Source organism: Capra hircus (genome assembly GCF_001704415.2).
Source record: "Capra hircus breed San Clemente chromosome X unlocalized genomic scaffold, ASM170441v1, whole genome shotgun sequence".
Taxonomy (NCBI): Eukaryota; Metazoa; Chordata; class Mammalia; order Artiodactyla; family Bovidae; genus Capra; species Capra hircus.
Window position 1 is genome coordinate 20,564,703 of NW_017189516.1, and position 20,088 is coordinate 20,584,790.

General features: G+C 41.9%; 1 long non-coding RNA gene across 1 annotated transcript; it reads left to right on the top strand.

The window, feature by feature from the left end:
- The first annotated feature begins 303 nt into the window (after nucleotides 1-303).
- On the top strand, nucleotides 304-15,531 carry LOC108634315. Its single transcript, XR_001917537.1, has 3 exons — nucleotides 304-445; nucleotides 14,755-14,915; nucleotides 15,485-15,531. It is a non-coding gene; the product is annotated as an uncharacterized LOC108634315 (long non-coding RNA).
- Nucleotides 15,532-20,088: the final 4,557 nt, after the last annotated feature.

The following is a 20,088-nucleotide window of genomic DNA, read 5'->3' on the forward strand; positions in this document are numbered from 1 at the left end:
GAGGGACCCTCCAGGCTTGGGAACCACCCCAGCTCACACAAATGTAGGTCCCAAGATGCTGGGGACTCCCAACCTGGATAGGGCATTGGCGGGGAGCCCAAGGCACTAAGCTGGACCCCATCCGGCCTGTCCGTCCCCCCTCTCCTCGATTTGCACGGTCCCTGCCTCAGGGGCGGGCGGAGGAGGGAGGGAGGCAGGGAGGGAGAGGGAGGGAAGGAGGGAGGCAGAACAGGCAGGGAGACTCCCAGCCGCCAGCCTGGTCCTCCCTGGGGTGGGGCAGGGAGGGAGGGCTGGCGAGTCCGGGGAGCAGCCGGCTGGCTGGCTGGCCGACTGGGTGGGGATGGCTGGCGAGGTGGCTGTGCTGCCAGGACAATAGCTGGCTGGGGAATTCAGACTCTAGTCTTTCTGAGATGCTGAAGAGAGGCACGCATGGAGGTGTGGAGAGGTACCTAAGAGGCCGCTCAGAGAGCAACTCACACGGGCTACAAAGTTCAGGGGAAGCAGGGATAGGAGGGGTCTGTGGTTGGGGTCAGGGCAGAAAGGTCTGTGGAAGTTTCTCAAAAGCTTTCATATGGGAGGGATGCTTAAAGCTCTGAGAGGTAGGACAGACAATCTTATTTAGAATGGGTATTTTATGAATGGGTTCTATGGGCATTTTCCCAGGAAGGCCTGCAGGTGGGCAGGTGTGTGGCGGGCGGGGGGGGGGGGCGGGGGCGGGCGGAGGGGTGTGGGGGGGGGCGGGGCTGGGACCGCTGCCCATCTCTGAACAACCCTTCTCAGGATGTCATCTCCTGTGCCACCCCTACTTTCTCTGGGTCAGTAGACAGACACGCACCCATGACAGCAGAATGGGATGGGTGAGGAGGAAGCCTTGTAGGCAGAGGTTCAAAGGCAAGGAAAAAAAATATTTCTGTCCTGAATAGGTTAAATTGAGACCAAATGATGCTATAGTGGTTCCCCTAATTTATAGCATTTAAGAATCCCAGTTCTCTTCATATACGCACTTTTCTTCTATTTCTCTTCTTCCGTCATTCACTGGTTCACTCGGTTATTAAACATGGCTGTATGCTAGGTTCAGGGTGCTTGTGTGTGCTCAGTTGTGTCCAACTCTTTGCAACCCCATGGACTGTAGTCTGCCAGTCTCCTCTGTCCATGGCACTCTCCAGGCAAGAATTTCAGAGTGGGTTCAGGTGAATCAGATTTACCCTCTGCCCTTAGGAAATCCTTGCTCCATTACCAAGTTGTGGTCCTGCAATCCACCTGCATCTAAAACCTCATAGAGTTTGTGAAATGTGGATCCCCAGGTATACCTCCCCCAAATACTAATTTAGGAGGTTTGAAATGAAGCTCCAACATCTGTATTTTGACACGGCCCTCAGGTGGTTATTGTTATGTTTGGGCATCATGTTTTGGGGAGGGAAGAAAACCCATGAGTCAAATATAAAATCACAATGGAAATTAGAAAATATTTTGAACTGACTGATAATGAAAATATTATATCTGAAATTCTGTGGGATGCTGCTAAGGCTATGCTTAGAGAGAAATTTATAGCCTTAAACATATATATATTTTAAAAGGCTGAAAATCCATCTCATGGTATGTTTACCCCAAAGCATATACAATAATGTGCATTTCATAAAGGCACTATTTTTAGTAGTTCAAAGTCGAAACAACCTAAACACCATTAAGGATGATAAATTGTCTTATATTCACACGATTCAATACTACACATTGATGGGAAGAAATGCCCCACAACCACATACAACAATATGGATGGTGTGTGTATGTGTGAGTGCTCACGCTCAGTCGTGTCCAACTCTTGGATTGTAATCTGCCAGGCTCCTCTGTTCATGGAATTTTCCAGGCCAGAATACTGGAGTGAGTTGCCATTTCCTACTCCAGGGGATCTTCCTAACCCAGGGATTGAACCTGCATCTCTTGTGTCTCCTGCATTGGCAGGCAGATTCTTTACCACTGAGCCACCTGGGAAGCCCACAACGATATGGATAGATTCTGCAAATATTATGCTGAGGAGAATAAACCAGACACAAAGAGCACATGCTCTTTTGGTTCTATTTATATAAAGTTCTCAGAGAAGGCGATGGCACCCCACTCCAGTACTCTTGCCTGGAAAATCCCATGGACGGAGGAGCCTGGTGGACTGCAGTCCATGGGGTCGCGAAGAGTCAGACACGACTGAGCGATTTCTCTTTCACTTTTCACTTTCATGCATTGGAGAAGGGAATGGCAACCCACTCCAGTGTTCTTGCTTGGAGAATCCCAGGGACGGGGGCGCCTGGTGGGCTGCTGTCATGGGGTCACACAGAGTCGGACACGACTGAAGTGACTTAGCAGCAGCAGCATATCAAGTTCTAAAACAGGTGAAACTCATCTATGGTGATAGAAGTCAGAATCTTGATTGCCTTTGGGCTCTGAGTAGGAGGCCCAAGGAGACTTCTGTAGGTACTGAGAAGGTTCTATTTCTTGATTTCCCTGTTGATTGCATGGATGGTTACTTAGTAACAATTCATTGAGAGCTGCATATTTATGCCTCTAGTACTTTTCTTTATGTGTGTTATATATTTCAAGTTTTAAAAGTTTTTAAAAATGAAAAACTAAAACTAGCAGTCAGGATGTTTCATCATAATGGGAGGCAAAGGTGGGCATTTGAAGCTGTGGGAGAGAGGCAGTATGGGGAGGAGTGGTTGATACCCAGAATAAGTGTGGAAGAAGTAGAAGTGAATTGGAAGAAGTTTGAGAGCCAACACAGTGTGGTGGCTAAGAGCACTGACTCTTGTTCCAGGCTGCTGGGGTTTGAATCTGTGCCTCTTACCTTCCTTGCACCTCAGGTTCCTTATCTGTTAAATGAGGTAGTAATAGTGCTTACAAAATAGGGTTGTGACGATAAATGAGATACCATTTGTAGAGTGTTCATAATAAAGTCAAGACATAAAATCATTAATAGTACCATGCACATCTTGATTAAATTAAAATGGTGCCTAGGTGAGTGAAAAAGCCTGTACAAAGGCTTGAGGGTTCCAGAAGGCAATATGCGTTTGAAGCATGGCAGAAGCAATTTGTTGTGGCGTAGGTGAAGGATGGTCCTCCGGCACAGGCCAGATCCTGAATGCCAGACTAAGGCTCTTTGACTTTCTCTTGAACACAGAGATACTGACCTGGGCTCCTGCTATGTTGATTTGCCATCGTTGACCTCCAAGTCATACCTTCTAAGGCGCTCAGGAGAAAGGATTGTTCTATTGAGGTCATGGGAGATGGCAAGGAACCATGATGAGTAAAGAAGGGTTTGCAAAGGAGGGTGGGAGAGGTCAGCTGGACTTAAGCCCGATACCCTACACTCCACCCTGAAGTAACTTTCCTCCCTTAGCAAGGGGGAGAAAAAGTTCTCCAAAAAAGGCATGTCCCCTATGAGATAAGCACACAACATCCAACAGGCAGAGCTGCAGTGGGAGAAGGCAGGGGAAACTGTGTCATATATTTCTAGCCACAGTCCTCCATTTTAATCAACTCCAACATTCGAGGAATGGGAGAACCCTGGCTGCCTTCTGCCTGTGCCCTTCTGGTTACACTGCCTGAGCAGGTGAGGAGATAAGCACATTTGTGAGGATTTTACAAGTTCCTCATTTCCTCCCATTCCTTTCTCTGGAATAACAGTACTCCACTTCCAGATAGGCAAAAGCACCTTAGTGGATTGCTGTGGCCTGCTTAACAAGTCCAGGTTACCTTGAATTGGGAGAAAGAGTGCTGTGTTTTACCATTCAATCGTGATTTTAAAAATTTAACATTTTAAAGTGTGAAATGTAATATACAGATAGAAATGTGCATTAGATGTATTAACAGTTATAAAGTGAACACTCACGTAACTTATCAATGCTCAGCTGAATAGAACATTAACAATATCTAGAAGCTCCTGTTGTTGTTCAGGCACTAAGTTGTATATGACTCTTTGTGACCCCATGGACTGTAGCATGCCAGGCATTTTGTCCTTCATTATCTCCCAGAGTTTGTTCAAACTCATGTCCAATGAGTAGGTGATGCCATCCAACCATTTCATCCACTGTTGCCCCCTTCTCCTCCTGCCCTCAATCTTTCCCAGCACCAGGGTCTTTTGCAATGAGTCAGCTCTTCGCATCAGGTGGCCCAAGTATTGGAGCTTCAGCTTCAGCATCAGTCCTTCCAATGAATATTCAGGGTTGATGTTTCTTAGGATTGACTCGGTGGACATGAGTTTGAGCAAGCTCTGGGAGTTGGTCAAGGACAGGGAAGCCTGGCGTGCTGCAGTCCATGGGGTTGCAAAGAGTCAGACATGACTAAGTGACTGAACTGAACTGATCCCAGGGTTAATGGTGACCTCCAAGAGGGCTTATGCCAGGGGGGACCTTCCAGGACTGCTGCCGCCAGTGCCCCCTCCCTGTGGTGAGCCTCTGCCAACCCACGCCTCAACAGGAGACCCTCCAACACTAGCATGGAGTTTTGGTTCAGTCTCCTGTGTGGTCACTACTCCTTTTCTCTGGGTTTTGATACATGCAAGATTTTGTTTGTGCCCTGCAACAGTGGAGTCTCTGGTTCCCCCAGTCCTGTGGAAGTCCTATAATCAAATCCTGCTGGCCTTCAAGGTCAGATTCCCTGAAGAGTCCCAGTCCCTTTGTCGAATCCCCAGGCTGGGAAGCCTGACGTGGCATTCAGAATCTTCACAGCAGTGGGAGAGCTTCTTTGGTATTACTGTTCTCTAGTTTGTGGGTCACCCACCCGGTGGGTATGAGATTTGGTTTTATCACGATTGTGTCCCTCCTACTGTCTCACTGCAGCTTCTTCTTTGTCTTTGGATTTGTGGTATCTTTTTTGGTGGATTCCACCATTCTCCTGATGGTTGTTCAGCAGCTAATTGTGATTTTGGTGCTCTTGTAGGATGAGATGAGCACACGCCCTTCTACTCCGCCATCTTAAATCAGCAGTCTACTCCTTTCCCAGTTTTGAACCAGTCCGTTGTTCCATGTCTGGTTCTAACTGTTGCTTCTATTTTTTTTTAACCTTTTATTTCTTTTTATTTTTTTAAAAAATATAAATTTATTTATTTTAATTGGAGGTTAATTACTTTACAATATTGTACTGGTTTTGCCATATGTCAACATGAATCTGCCACAGGTATACACATGTTCCCCATCCTGAACCCTCCTCCCACCTCCCTCCCTGTACCATCCCTCTGGGTCATCCCAGTGCACCAGCCCCAAGCATCCAGTATCATGCATCGAACCTGGACTGTCGATTCATTTCATATATGATATTATACATGTTTCAATGCCATTCTCCCAAATCATCCCACCCTCTCCCTCTCCCACAGAGTCCAAAAGACTGTTCTATACATCTGTGTCTCTTTTGCTGTCTCGCATACAGGGTTATCGTAACCATCTTTCTAAATTCCATATATATGCATTAGTATACTATATTGGTGTTTTTCTTTCTGGCTCACTTCACTCTGTATAATAGGCTCGTTTCATCCACCTCATTAGAACTGATTCAAAAGTATTCTTTTTAATGGCTGAGTAATACTCCATTGTGTATATGTACCACAGCTTTCTTATCCATTCATCTGCTGATGGACATCTACGTTGCTTCCATGTCCTGGCTATTATAAACAGTGCTGCGATGAACATTGGGGTACACGTGTCTCTTTCAATTCTGGTTTCCTCGGTGTGTATGCCCAGGAGTGGGATTGCTGGGTCATAAGGCAGTTCTATTTCCAGTTTTTTAAGGAATCTCCACACTGTTCTCCATAGTGGCTGTACTAGTTTGCATTCCCACCAAGAGTGTAAGAGGGTTCTCTTTTCTCTTCCTGACCTAGTGATTGAACACACACCTCTTATGCCTTCTGCACTGGCAGGCAGGTTCTTTACCACTAGCGCCCCCTGGGACTTAGAGCTGTTTCTTATTGATGTGCGCCCCACTCACTGCTACGAAGGATGAGGGGGCTTGTCCATGACTTCGACTGTTGGATGTTATTTCCTGTGTTTTCAGTTGTGAGCTCCTGACAGAAGGGAAACCCAGTTCTCAGCAAACACTGGACCCACAGGGCTTTCGTAAGTGACTTGAGAACACACTTCAAAGCAGCACATCTCTAATGTCTGCAATTTTCTGGAAGAGTTTGAGTAGGAGAGGTGTTAGCTCTCCTCAAAAGTTTTGGTAGAATTCAGCTGTGAAGCCGTCTGGACCTGGGCTTTTTTTTCCTGGAAGATTTCTGATTACAGTTTCAATTTCCGTGCTTGTGATGGGTCTGTTAAGATTTTTTATTTCTTCTTGGTTCAGTTTTGGAAAGTTGTACTTTTCTAAGAATTTGTCCATTTCTTCCACATTGTCCATTTTATTGGCATATAGTTGCTGATAGTAGTCTCTTATGATCCTTTGTATTTCTGTGTTGTCTGTTGTGATCTGTCCATTTTCATTTCTAATTTTATTGGTTTGATTTTTCTCCCTTTGTTTCTTGACGAGTCTGGCTAATGATTTGTCAATTTTATTTATCATGTCAAAGAACCAGCTTTTGGCTTTGTTGATTTTTGCTACGGTTTCGTTTCCTTTGCATTTATTTCTGCCCTTATTTTTATGATTTCTTTCCTTCTACTAACCCTAGGGGTCTTCATTTCTTCCTTTTCTCGTTGCTTTAGGTGTAGAGTTAGGTTATTTAGTTGACTTTTTTCTTGTTTCTTGAGGTCTGCCTGTGTTGCTATGAACTTTCCCCTTAGCACTGCTTTTACAGTGTCCCACAGGTTTTGGGTTGTTGTGTTTTCATTTTCATTCATTTCTATGCATATTTTGATTTCTTTTTTGATTTCTTGTTGTGTTGATTATTCAGCACGTGTTGTTCAGCCTCCATATGTTGGAATTTTTAATAGTTTTTCTCCTGTAATTGAGATATAATCTTACTGCATTGTGGTCAGAAAAGATGTTTGGAATGATTTCAATTTTTTTGAATATACCAAGGCTAGATTTATGGCCCAGGATGTGATCTATCCTGGAGAAGGTTCCATGTGCACTTGAGAAAGAGGTGAAATTCATTGTTTTGGGGTGAAATGTCCTATAGACATCAATTAGGTCTAACTGGTCTATTGTATCATTTAAAGTTTGTGTTTCCTTGTTAATTTTCTGTTTAGTTGATCTAACCATAGGTGTGATTGGGGTATTAAAGTCTCCCACTATTATTGTGTTATTGTTAATTTCCCCTTTCATACTTGTTAGCATTTGTCTTACATATTGTGGTGCTCCTATGTTGGGTGCATACGTATTTATAATTGTTATATATTTTTCTTGGATTGATCCTTTAATCATTATCTAGTGTCCTTCTTTGTCTCTTTTCACAGCCTTTGTTTTAAAGTCTATTTTATCTGATATGAGTATTGCTACCCCTGCTTTCTTTTGGTCTCTATTTGCATGGAAAATCTTTTTCCAGCCCTTCACTTTCAGTCTGTATGTGTCCCCTGTTTTGAGGTGGGTCTCTTATAGACAACATATATAGGGGTCTTGTTTTTGTATCCATTCAGCCAGTCTTTGTCTTTTGGTTGGGGCATTCAACCCATTTACGTTTAAGGTAATTATGGATGAGTATGATCCAGTTGCCATTTACTTTATTGTCTTGGGTTCGGGTTTATACACCCTTTTTGTGTTTCCTGTCTAGAGAATATCCTTTAGCATTTGTTGGAGAGCTGGTTTGGTGGTGCTGAATTCTCTCAGCTTTTGCTTGTCTGTAAAGCTTTTGATTTCTCCTTTATATTTGAAGGAGATCCTTGCTGGGTACAGTCATCTGGGCTGTAGGTTATTTTCTTTCATCACTTTAAGTATGTCTTGCCATTCCCTCCTGGCCTGAAGAGTTTCTATTGAAAGATCAGCTGTTATCCTTATGGGAATCCCCTTGTGTGTTATTTGTTGTTTTTCCCTTGCTGCTTTTAATATTTGTTCTTTGTGTTTGATCTTTGTTAAATTGATTAATATGTGTCTTGGGGTGTTTCACCTTGGGTTTATCCTGTTTGGGACTCTCTGGGTTTCTTGGACTTGGGTGATTATTTCCTTCCCCATTTTAGGGAAGTTTTCAACTATTATCTCCTCAAGGATTTTCTCGTGGTCTTTCTTTTTGTCTTCTTCTGGGACTCCTATGATTCGAATGTTGAGGCATTTAACACTGTCCTGGAGGTCTCTGAGATTGTCCTCATTTCTTTTAATTCGTTTTTCTTTTTTCCTCTCTGATTCATTTATTTCTCCCATTCTATCTTCTACCTCACTAATCCTATCTTCTGCGTCCATTCTACTATTTGCTGCCTCCAGAGTGTTTTTGATCTCATTTGTGCATTATTCATTATATATTGACTCTTTTTTATTTCTTCTAGGTCCTTGTCAAACCTTTCTTGCATCTTCTCAATCCTTGTCTCCAGGCTATTTATCTGTGATTCCATTTTGATTTCAAGGTTTTGGATCATTTTCACTATCATTACTCGGAATTCTTTATCAGGTAGATTCCCTATCTCTTCCTCTTTTGTTTGGCTTGGTGGGCATTTATCCTGTTCCTTTACCTGCGGGGTGTTCCTCTGTCTCTTCATCTTGTTTATATTGCTGAGTTTGGGGTATAATTTCTGTATTCTGGCAGTTTGTGGAGTTCTCTTTATTGTGGAGTTTCCTCGCTGTGGGTGGGGTTGGACAGGTGGCTTGTCAAGGTTTCTTGGTTAGGGAAGCCTGTGTTGGTGTTCTGGTGGGTGGAGCTGGATTTCCTCTCTGGAGTGCAATGAAGTGTCCAGTAATGAGTTATGAGATGTCAGTGGTTTTGGAGTAAATTTGGGCAGCCTGTATATTGGAGCTCAGGGCTGTGTTCCTGTGTTGCTGGAGAATTTGCATGGTATGTCTTGCTCTGGAGCTTGTTGGCCCTTGGGTGGTGCTTGGTTTCAGTGTAGGTATGGAGGCATTTGTGCTTGGTTTCAGTGTAGGTATGGAGGCATTTGATGAGCTCCTGTTAATTAATGTTCCCTGGAGTCAGGAGTTCTCTGGTGTTCTCAGGGTTTGGACTTAAGCCTCCTGCTTCTTGTTTTCAGTCTTATTTTTACAGTAGTCTCAAGACTTCTCCTTCTATACAACACCGTTGATAAAAGATCTAGGTTAAAGATGAAAAGTTTCTCCACAGTGAGGGACACCCAGAGAGGTTCACAGAGTTACATGGAGAAGAGAAGAGGGAGGAGGGAGTTAGAGGTGACCCGAATGAGATGAGCTGGAATCAATAGAGGAGAGAGCAAGCTAGCCAGTTATCACTTCCTTATGTGCACTCCACAACTGGACCGCTCAGAGATGTTCACGGAGTTATATAAAGAAGAGAAGAGGGAGGAAGGAGACAGAGGTGGCCAAGAGGATAAAAGGAGGGAATCAAAAGGAGAGACAGATCTAGCCAGTAATCAGTTTCCTAAATGTTCTCCACTGTCTGGAACACACAGAGATTCACAGAGTTGGGTAGAGAAGAGAGAGGGTAGGGAGGAGACAGAGGCGACCTGGTGGAGAAAAAGGAGAGTCCAAACGGGGAGATAGCAGTCAAGCCAGTAATCTCACTCCCAAGTAAAAATGGGTACTGAAGATTGGGTTCTTAAAGGTACAAAATTGATAACAAATACCAAGGAGCAAAGATTAAAAATCTAGTGTAGAGTTTGGAATTTCAAAAATATACTATTAAAGAAAAGAAGAAAAAAAAAGAAAGAAAAAAAAAAACCAAAGTCAGGAAAATTATAATATATATATATGAAGTTTGCTTTTAAAAAATGGTCTTTTTTTGCAAAGTAATAGTAGGTTATAAGAGTGAAAATTAAAGGAGTAATAGAGGACTTAAAAATTTTTTTAAAAATTAGAAAAAGAATGATTGTAAAAATAGTAAAAATATATCTAGGACTTTCTCTGGTGTTGTTGTGGGTATTGTGGGGTCAGTTCATTTTCGGATAGTTCCTTGGTCCGGCTTATATTTCTCAAGATCTATAGGCCCCTTCCTATGTAGTTGGTATTAATGACAGGGTTTTAATCTATTCCACCTGTCGCTTCCAAGGCGGTTCCCTCTGTTTTAGCTTCTTCTGTTTGCTGGTCTCTTCAGTGTCTGATTTCCGCCCTGACACAAAGGGGGCGGTGGTGGACACTTTTTTAAGGCTCATTTGTTCAGTCGCGCTGTGGGGAGGGAGGGACACTGCACACAAATAACACTGGCGTGTGCTCGCAGTGTCTCAGCCACACTGGGCCTGCCCCGCTCACGGAGTGTGTACCCTCCCTGCCCACACTGCTCAGGCTCTAGGTTGCTCCGCCGGGAACCGTTCGAGGCCAGCCCTGGGCTGCATGCACTTCCCAGGTCTAAGCCGCTCAGGTTCACGCGCTCGGGTAGTCTTGTGCCCTTCCTAGGTCTGAGCAGCTCAGGTGATGAGGTGCTTGGTGAGCGTGGTCGCTGCAGCTTATCGCCTCCCCCGTCCCTGCCGCTCGGTTTTCTGGGTGTACAACCGGCACACCTTCTCAGGTGGATGTTGACCGTCCAGAACCAAAAGAAGTCTTAGTTAGCAAAGAAGCCTGCTTGCAGTTTGGTAGATAATGCCTCTCTGGGGCTGCAATTGCCCCCTTCCGGCTCTGGCTGCCTGTCACTGGAGGGGGATGGTCTGCAGCCGGCTAGTTCTGTTCAGTCCTTTGTTCTGTGCCCGGGCCTGGCAGTGTCTTAGGGCTTTTCGCGTTGTAGCTATCCCACAGTCTGGTTTGCTAGCCCAAGTTAGCTCGCTCAGATTGCCCTTGGGGCATTCAGGCCAGGTCCTTACTCTAAGCACTGCAGCCTGCGCCTCCCTGCCCAGCCCCTGCTTGCTAGCGGTGGGTGCAGGCGTCTGCGCTGCTTCTCCACTGGGGGAGTTACCCTTGGGCTTGTAATCTGTGGGTTTTAATTAATTATTTATTTTTCCTCCCTGTTATGTTGTCCTCAGTGCTTCAAGGCTCGCCACAGACTCGGCAGTGAGAGTGTTTCCTGGTGTTTGGAAACTTCCCTCTTTTTAAGACTCCCTTCCTGGGACAGAGCTCCATCCCTACCTTTTTTGTCTCTTTTTTTTGTCTTTTATATTTTTTCCTACCTCCTTTCAAAGACAATGGGTTGCTTTTCTGGGTGCTTGATGTCCTCTGCTGGCATTCAGAAGTTGTTTTGTGGAATTTACTTAGCATTTAAATGTTCTTTTGATGAATTTGTGGGGGAGAAAGTGGTCTCCCCATCCTATTCCTCCGCCATCTGAGGACCGCCACCCCCCCCCCACCCCCACCCCCCCCCCCCCCCCGCAACTGTTGCTTCTTGACTGGCATACAGGTTTCTTAGAAAACAGGCAAGGTAGTCTGGTATTCCCATTTCTCTAAGAATTTTCCACAGCCTTTTTAAAAAAAATAATAAATCACATACTTGTCATAAAGAATGTTCTACATGGTGTCTAAACAATTGGGAATGATTTGGTACATTTTGCACCCATGTTTAACTGTCCTAGTCACTGAACCTAAATAAGTCTTTTACCCCTGGCTTGAATAAAAATACTTCTTTCCAACTTATTCTAGAATTTTTCTTAGGGCCCACTTTCATTTTCTCGACAAACTTTACCTTTTTTGTTATGAACATTTCAAACACAAGGAGTAGTAGCATAAACACACATGCGATCATGATTGGATAATGAATAATATTCTACCATATATGTTTAATCTATTCCATTTTTTTTCTTTTGTTGGAATATTTGAAAGCAAATCTCAGGCATTGAATTGTACCCATATATATGATGCTTTTGAACTGTGGTGTTGGAGAAGACTCTTGAGAGTCCCTTGGACTGCAAGGAGATCCAACCAGTCCATTCTGAAGGAGATCAGCCCTGGGATTTCTTTGGAAGGAATGATGCTAAAGCTGAAACTCCAGTACTTTGGCCACGTCACGTGAAGAACTGACTCATTGGAAAAGACTCTGATGCTGGGAGGGATTGGGGGCAAGACGAGAAGGGGATGACAGAGGATGAGATGGCTGGATGGCATCATTGACTCGATGGACGTGAATCTGAGTGAATTCCGGGAGTTGGTGATGGACAGGGAGGCCTGGCGTGCTGCGATTCATGGGGTTGCAAAGAGTCGGACATGACTGAGCGACTGAACTGAACTGAATTGACTGATACTTCAGTATGCATTTCTAAAAAAGGAGATAATTTAATAAACCACTATTCCATTATTACGCTTAAGCATAGCAATAATTCCTTGGAATGTCTAACAATAAGCAAGCCCACAATTACCCAATTATCTTTAAAATCAAATGTCTTTTTCAGTAGGCTTGTTCTATTCAGAGCACAGTGCACTGTTTGATATGGTTCTTTAGTGTCCCTTAATCTGGAGCACTTTGCCCCTTCATCTCTCTTTGCACTTTTTGTGTCATGCCCTTGACTTATTGCAGTTGTGCTGTAGCATAACAAAAGGATCCCCAGCCTTTTTGGCACCAGAGACCAGTTTTGTGGAAGACAATTTTTTCCTGGAATGTGAGGGGGTGGTGGTTTTAGGATGACTTATGCGTTACATTTACTGTGCACTTTATTTCTAATCTAATGTTGCTGCTGATCTGACAGGAGGTACGAGCCACAGCCTGGAGGTTGGGAATCACTCCTGTAGAAGGACTCATCTTCTGAATTTGTCTTTTTGCTCCCTTGTGGAGTCATTTAACATGTTATCTACTTCCCATTATTCCTGGAGATGGTCTTAGCTCTGAGGACTGTTGCATTCAGGTTATTAAGAACACTTCATAGGTGGTGATGTGAGATTCCTATTTCATACCAGGAGGCATATAATATATGGTGGTTCTGCTTTTAATGATGTTAAGCTTCATCAGTGAGTTAAGGTGGTAATAGCCTGATACCTCCCTAGGAAATTTCCCCATCAACCTTTCATTTAATGATTTCATCTATTGCTCTTCCCAGGTGATGCAGTGGTTAAGAGTCCACCTGCCAATGCAGGAGATGCAAGAGATATGGGTTCATTCCCTGGGTCAGGAAGATACCCTGGAGTAGGAAATGGCAATTCACTCCAATATTCTTGTCTGGAGAATCCCATGGACAGAGGAGCCTAGAGGGCTACAGTCCATGGGGGAGAAAAGAGTCGGACATGACTGAGCACACACATTGATGATAGTTGCCTGGTTCAGTTATTTTATTAAGATTTTCAAAGTGGCCATTTTTAAAAAATTCTGTCACTTTTCTATATTTATTAACTGGCACTTTTATATAAGTGAAAAGTATCCTTCATTAACTCAGGCTATTGGATTGCACAAAATACAGTTAATACAGGAAAGATAACATAAAGATGTAATTCTGTCATTAAGGAATACTAATTTTAGAGCAAAGAGTTGATGCCCTATTGGATCATACTGATATTTCCAATTCAAAGTGAATATTCCAAGGTGTTTATGCAATTTAAAAATTTTGCACTTCAAAATTGGCACTTTTATATGGAAGATCTTGGTTCCGAACAACATTTATATAATGGCTTCTTTGCAGTAAAGTAACAAAACCAGTATTTCTACCAGTATTTAGATTCCTGAAAGAAGTCTAAACTTTCTTAGCAGCTCTATATGTCCTTGGAATGTATTCCGTTAAGGGCATACATTCAAAACACGGTGTTCCTAAGTTGTTGGAAATAATATATTGTCTTTGGAAGCTATGTCATGAATGTTATATAGTGAGATTTTTTTCAGTTCCATTTGTTTTCAATTTTTAGGGATTAAATTTTAATCAAATTTCAATTTTTGAATATGTAAAACATTTTTATGTTTTCAATATATAGTCTAAACTATATAACTTCCATCCTGTCCCTGCACCCTGTTATGCCCTGCCCATCATAGGTCACTTTTAAAAAATGAGTTTTTGGTTTATCCTTGCAGTGTTGCTCTTTGAAAATATAAGTATTAATATCTACCTATATGCTTATATGTGTATATTTATATATACCTATATATCATACTTTGCATTCCCCACTTTCTTATGCAAAGATAGTGATTGGATATGCTGTTTTACACCTTATGCAAGTTTCTACTGGGTGCTTGTTCTAATCTCAGCACAGTGCTGAGGTACTCAGGCAAGAGTGATACCACCATGTTCTAGTGTATTTTTTTCAGTATTACAGTTAATTAGACCTGCTGCTCTTATCTCTCTTTCAGGAGACAGTGCTCCTGGGTGCTACCTCAGTGCTACTTATTTGTGTCCCAGTATCTTGCAGCAAGCACTGACAGTGACAAACACATGTCCCTCAGCATGTCAAAAGAATAACCATATTTTTAATTATACAAGTGATGCATGGGAACATGCACACTGTGAGACACACAACACAGAAGTATATGGAATAACAAGCCATGTTTTTCCCTCACACTCAGATCCCACTGTACTTGGCTGAAACAATTATTCCTATGGTGACTGCCAAATGGTGATTTTCCAATTCTATTATTATTCCTTCTACATTTGTTAGTTCATATTCTACAATGAGGAAGAGCTCTCTCTCTTTTCCTTCCTTTCTTCCTTCTTTGTTCATTCATTTAGTGTTGTCATATGGATTTGTGGATTCTTATTTTATTCAATGCATTATAAACTGCTACATTCATTATTTATTTTGATGCCCAAATTGTTCCAGAATTTGACAAGGAGAATCCTTTCAAGCTTGCTTTTGCGTCCTTTTGATATATCCATTATCCTTTGAACATTCCAGGCTCATCTTATACTTGTTCTGCCCCAGCTCTGGAATCAGCCATTTCCTCAAGAAAGTAGTCTTGGTTCCTTTTGGAAGAGATACCAAAATATGGGCATGAAGTGTGCCCATTGTTGCAACTAGGAGTCATTGCTTACAGTCCATCTCAGTGGACAGAGCTGGTGCGTATGTATATATTCCTAAACACACATACACACATTATCTATCATCTATCTATCAACCATATGTCTATATCTATCTATCTATGTAATCTCTGATTCATCTTAAGATCATTAATTCATACTGGCACTCCAATTCTAATTTCAAACCACAAGATTCATTCTAGCTGTACCCCCTTTCCATATTTCTAACTCCTTTCTTATACAGTGAGAAATCTGGTTCTCAATATTCACAATATTTTTACTTATTTGTTCAATCCTAGGATATGCATATAGTTGTTTTAGAACTGCCAAGTCACTACTGTGAAAAATAAAGCTGCTAACTAGTGCTTAATATTTGTTTACAGGTTTTTTTTTTTTGTTTCCCCCGTTTGGTGTAGTTTCGTTATTCATTTGAAATAGACTTATTTGTTTCTGTTTGTATTTCGTTTCTCCCTTTTCTTTGTTGATTAAGTAGAACATCAATATAATTTTAAAAAATTGAAGTATAGTCAATTTATAATGTATTAGTTTCAGGTGTATGCAAAGTGATTCAGTTATACATATATATATATATACCTATTATTTTTCAGATTCTTTTCTATTAAAGGGTCTCTTGATGAGAAAGAGGAGAGTGAAAAAGCTGGCTAAAAACTCAATATTCAAAAAAACTAAGATCATGGCATCTGGTCTCATCACTTCATGGCAAATAAATGGGGAAATAGTGGAAACAGTGACAAATTTCATTTTCTTGGGCTCCAGAATCACTGTGGATGGTGACTACAGCCATGAGATTAAAAGACGCTTGCCCTTGGAAGGAAAGCTATGACAAACCTAGACAGCATGTTAAAAATCAGAGACATCACTTTGCTAACAAAGATCAGTCTAGTCAAAGCTATGTTTTTTTCCAGTAGCCATGTACAGATGTAAAAGTTGGACCATAAACAAGGTTGAGTGCCAAAGAATCGATGCTTTTGAATTGCGATGCTGGAGAAGACTCTTGAGAGTCCCTTAGACAGCAAGGCAATCAAACTACTCAATTCTTAAGGAAGTCAACCCTGAGTGTTCATTGGAAGGACTGATGCTGAAGCTGAAGCTCTAATACTTTGGCCACCTGATGTGAAGAGCTGACTCATTGGAAAAGACCCTGATGCTGGGAAAGATTGAGGGCAGGAGAAGGGGGCAAGAGAGGATGAGATGGTTGGATCTCACCAACTCAATGGCTGTGAGTTTGAGCAAACCCCAGGCGATGGTGAAGGACAGGGAAGCCTGGTGTGCTGCAGTCCATGGGGTCGCTCTGAGTCGGTCACAACTTAGTGGCTGAACAACAGCAACATATTGAATATAATTCCCTGTACTATATGGTAGGTCATTGTTGTTTCTCTATTTTCTATATAATAGTGTGTATCTATTTTTTGTAAATAAGTTCACTTGTGTCATTTAAAAAATCATACATATTAGTGATATCACATGATATTTGTCTTTCTGTGTCTGACTTACTTTGGGCTACCCAGGTGGCTCAGTGGTAAAGAATCTGCCTGCCAAAGCAGGAGATGCAGGACACATGAGTTCGATTCTTGGTTCAGGAAGATCCTCTGGAGGAGGAAATGGCAACCCACTCCAGTATTCTTGCCTGGAGAATCCTGTGGACAGAGGAGGCTGGCAGGCTACAGTCCATGGGGTTGCAAAGAGTCGAACACAACTGAGTGACTGAGCACACGTGCATGGCTGACTTACTCTACTTAGTACGATTATCTCTAGGTCCATCAGTGTTGCTGCAAATGGCACTTTTAATTCTTTTTTACGACTGAGTAGTATGCTGTTGTATATGTATACCACTTCTTCTTTGTCCATTCATCTGTCTATGGACATTTAGGTTGCTTCCATTTCTTAACTATTGCAAACTGTGCTGCTATGAACATTGGGGTGCATTTTTGAATTAGATTTTTCATTTCTTTTAGATATATGCCCAGGAATGGGATTGCAGAATCATATGGTATTATAGTTATATTTTTAGTTTTTTAAGGAGGCTCCATACTATTTTCCATAGTGGCTGCAACAGTTTACAGACTTATCAACAGTGTAGAAGGGTGACGTGATTTTTAAAGTCAAAGCCATAAATAACTTATGCCCAGAGGTGTCACTCTCCTATCTCATGTACCCCATTCCATCCTCCCATCCTTTTCATCCTATTCCTGTTCATCCCATGTAGGTAATAAATCCCACTAGCTTCTGATTTACACTTAACTATATTTCTTTTTTGCACAAATGTATAGTGTATTTTTTTCATTTCTGCTTCTTTCTTACATAAAAACTAGTATTACTATAGATACTCCATTGCACTTTGTTTTTATTTTGTACTATTTGCTTTACAAAATATATCCTGAAAATGTATGCACTTATAGAACTATTTTAATGATAAAGTATATTACCCAAACAGAAAAGTTCAGAAAACATATGTCCACTTTTTAAGAATATTTATAATTCAAACACCTGTGTAAACACCACACAGGTTAAGAAACAGAACACTGTATACCCTAGAAGTTCGCTTGGTGACTTTTACCAATCATAGCTCTCTCACCCTGAATCTTATGCAATTTACTTCCTTGCTTTTTATTATGGTTAATCATCTTAGTTTAGTTTGGTTTTTATTCAAGTATAACAATATACCAAAGTGCACAAAAACTATGGACAACTTGATGAGTTTTCACAAACATGCTGAGTCAAGAAACAGATCATGACTAGCACCCCAGGAGGTGTATCTGTGCCCCGTCCTAGTCACTTCTACCTCAGGATAGTGACTATTTTGATTTCTAAGGGCATGGTTTGGTTTTTCTCTTTATATAAATTGAAAAATAATACAGTATATGCTTCTTTTATTTAATTATGCTTCATTCTTCATTCTGTTAACTAAACAAGAGTTCATTTTCTATGGCTGAATGGCATCCCACTATATGAATATGTCAAATTTTCAGACATATATTTCACTGGTATTGTTGGAAACTTGAGTTGTATACATATAGTTTATAAAAGAGGAGGGGAAATAACCTGAAGATCATAGCCCTGAGGGTGAGATATAAGCTTTCCGTGAGAGATATACATGTGGGGTTATGGATAGATGGACTTTGAGATGTTGAGGAAAGTTTCGAAGGATGAGAAGATATAATGAGCTTTAGAGGAAATGGGCGGAGGAGGAAGGGAGAGAGAGTCCAGGCAGGAAGGATCTAGGGGCTGGTACCATTTTGGGAAGGCTGGGTCAGATGGCACTGGCACCGCATTAAAGGTGGAGGGGAGAAATGAGGTTATAGGTAGGTTGGTGAGGCAAAGAACATGTCACAAAAATCCTAGGGTGCTGGATTAAGAAGATGAGACTTTATCTCTCAGGGGACTGGGATGCTGCCACTGAAAATGTTTTTCTCTCCTCCTTAGTTTCCTCCTTTATTTTTTAAGCAGGGGCATTATATGGCCAATTTTTGCACTTTAGAAGGATTCTGCCAGCCGTGGGCAGGAAAGATGGATTGGAGGGTTAAGGGCAGGAAACAGGGAGACCTGTGAGGAAGTCACAGCAACATTCATGGAGTGATACATACTGGTGGTTATGCCTGAAAGCCCTTGAGTCAGGCTTCCAAATTTTCTCCAACCCAGTTCTCTCTTATCTCCAGTCTCTCACATTCAACTTTCTACACAACATCCCCACTTAGATGTCTAATAGGCACTCTCAAACTCAACAAAACCATAACTGAATTCCTGACCTTACCCCTAAAACCAGCTCCTCCTGCAATCTTTCTCTCATCATGTTGGCAATTTCATCTTTCTGGTTCCTCAGACCTCATTCTTAGAGTTTTTCTTCACTGCTCCCTCTCTTTCACATTCCACATCCTAAAATATACTAATCTATTCATTTGTACTTCCTAGATTTCATATAAATGGAATCATACAATATGTATGTATTCCTTTTTTTTTTTTTTGGTCTGGCTTCTTTCACTCAGCATAATTAGTTTCAGATTCCTCCTTGCGGTTGTGTGTGTGTCAATAGATCATTCCTTTTAGTGCTGAGTAGTAGTCTATTGTATTTATATACCACAATTTCTTTATCCATTCACCCAGTGATGGATATTTGGTTTGTTTCCAGTTTTTGTCTATTATAAATAAAGCTGCTATGCATATTTGTGCACATATCTTTGTATGGAAATATGACTGTGTGGATCACAATAAACTGTGGAAAATTCTGAAAGAGATGGGAATACCAGACCACCTGACCTGCTTCTTGAGAAACCTATATGCAAGTCAGGAAGCAACAGTTAGAACTGGACATGGAACAACAGACTGGTTCCAAATAGGAAAAGGAGTGCATCAAGGCTGTATATTGTCACCCTGCTTACTTAACTTCTATGCAGAGTACATCATGAGAAACGCTGGACTGGAAGAAGCGCAAGATGGAATCAAGATTGCCAGGAGAAATATCAATAACCTCAGATATGCAGATGACACCAGCCTTATGGCAGAAAGTGAAGAGGAACTACAAAGCCTTTTGATGAAAGTGAAAGTGGAGAGTGAAAAAGTTGGCTTAAAGCTCAACATTCAGAAAATGAAGATCATGGCATCCGGTCCCATCACTTCATGGCAAATAGATGGGGAAATAGTGTCAGACTTTATTTTTGGGGGCTCCAAAATTACTGCAGATGGTGACTGCAGCCATGAAATTAAAAGACACTTACTCCTTGGAGGGAAAGTTATGTCCAACCTAGATAGCATATTAAAAAGCAGAGACATTACTTTGCCAACAGAGGTCCGTCTAGTCAAGGCTATGGTTTTTCCAGTAGTCATGTATGGATGTATGGATGTGAGACTTGGACTGTGAAGAAAGCTGAGCGCTGAAGAATTGTTGTTTTTGAACTGTGGTGTTGGAGAAGATTCTTGAGAGTCCCTTGGACTGCAAGAAGATCCAACCAATCTATCCTAAAGGAGATCAGTCCTGGGTGTTCATTGGAAGGAATGATGCTGAAGCTGAAACTCCAGTACTTTGGCCACCTCATGCGAAGAGTTGACTCATTGGAAAAGACTTTGATGCTGGGAGGGATTGGAGGCAGGAGGAGAAGGGGACAACAGAGGATGAGAAGGCTGGATGGCATCACCGACACGATGGACATGAGTTTGGGTAAACTCCGGGAGTTGGTGATGGACAGGGAAGCCTGGG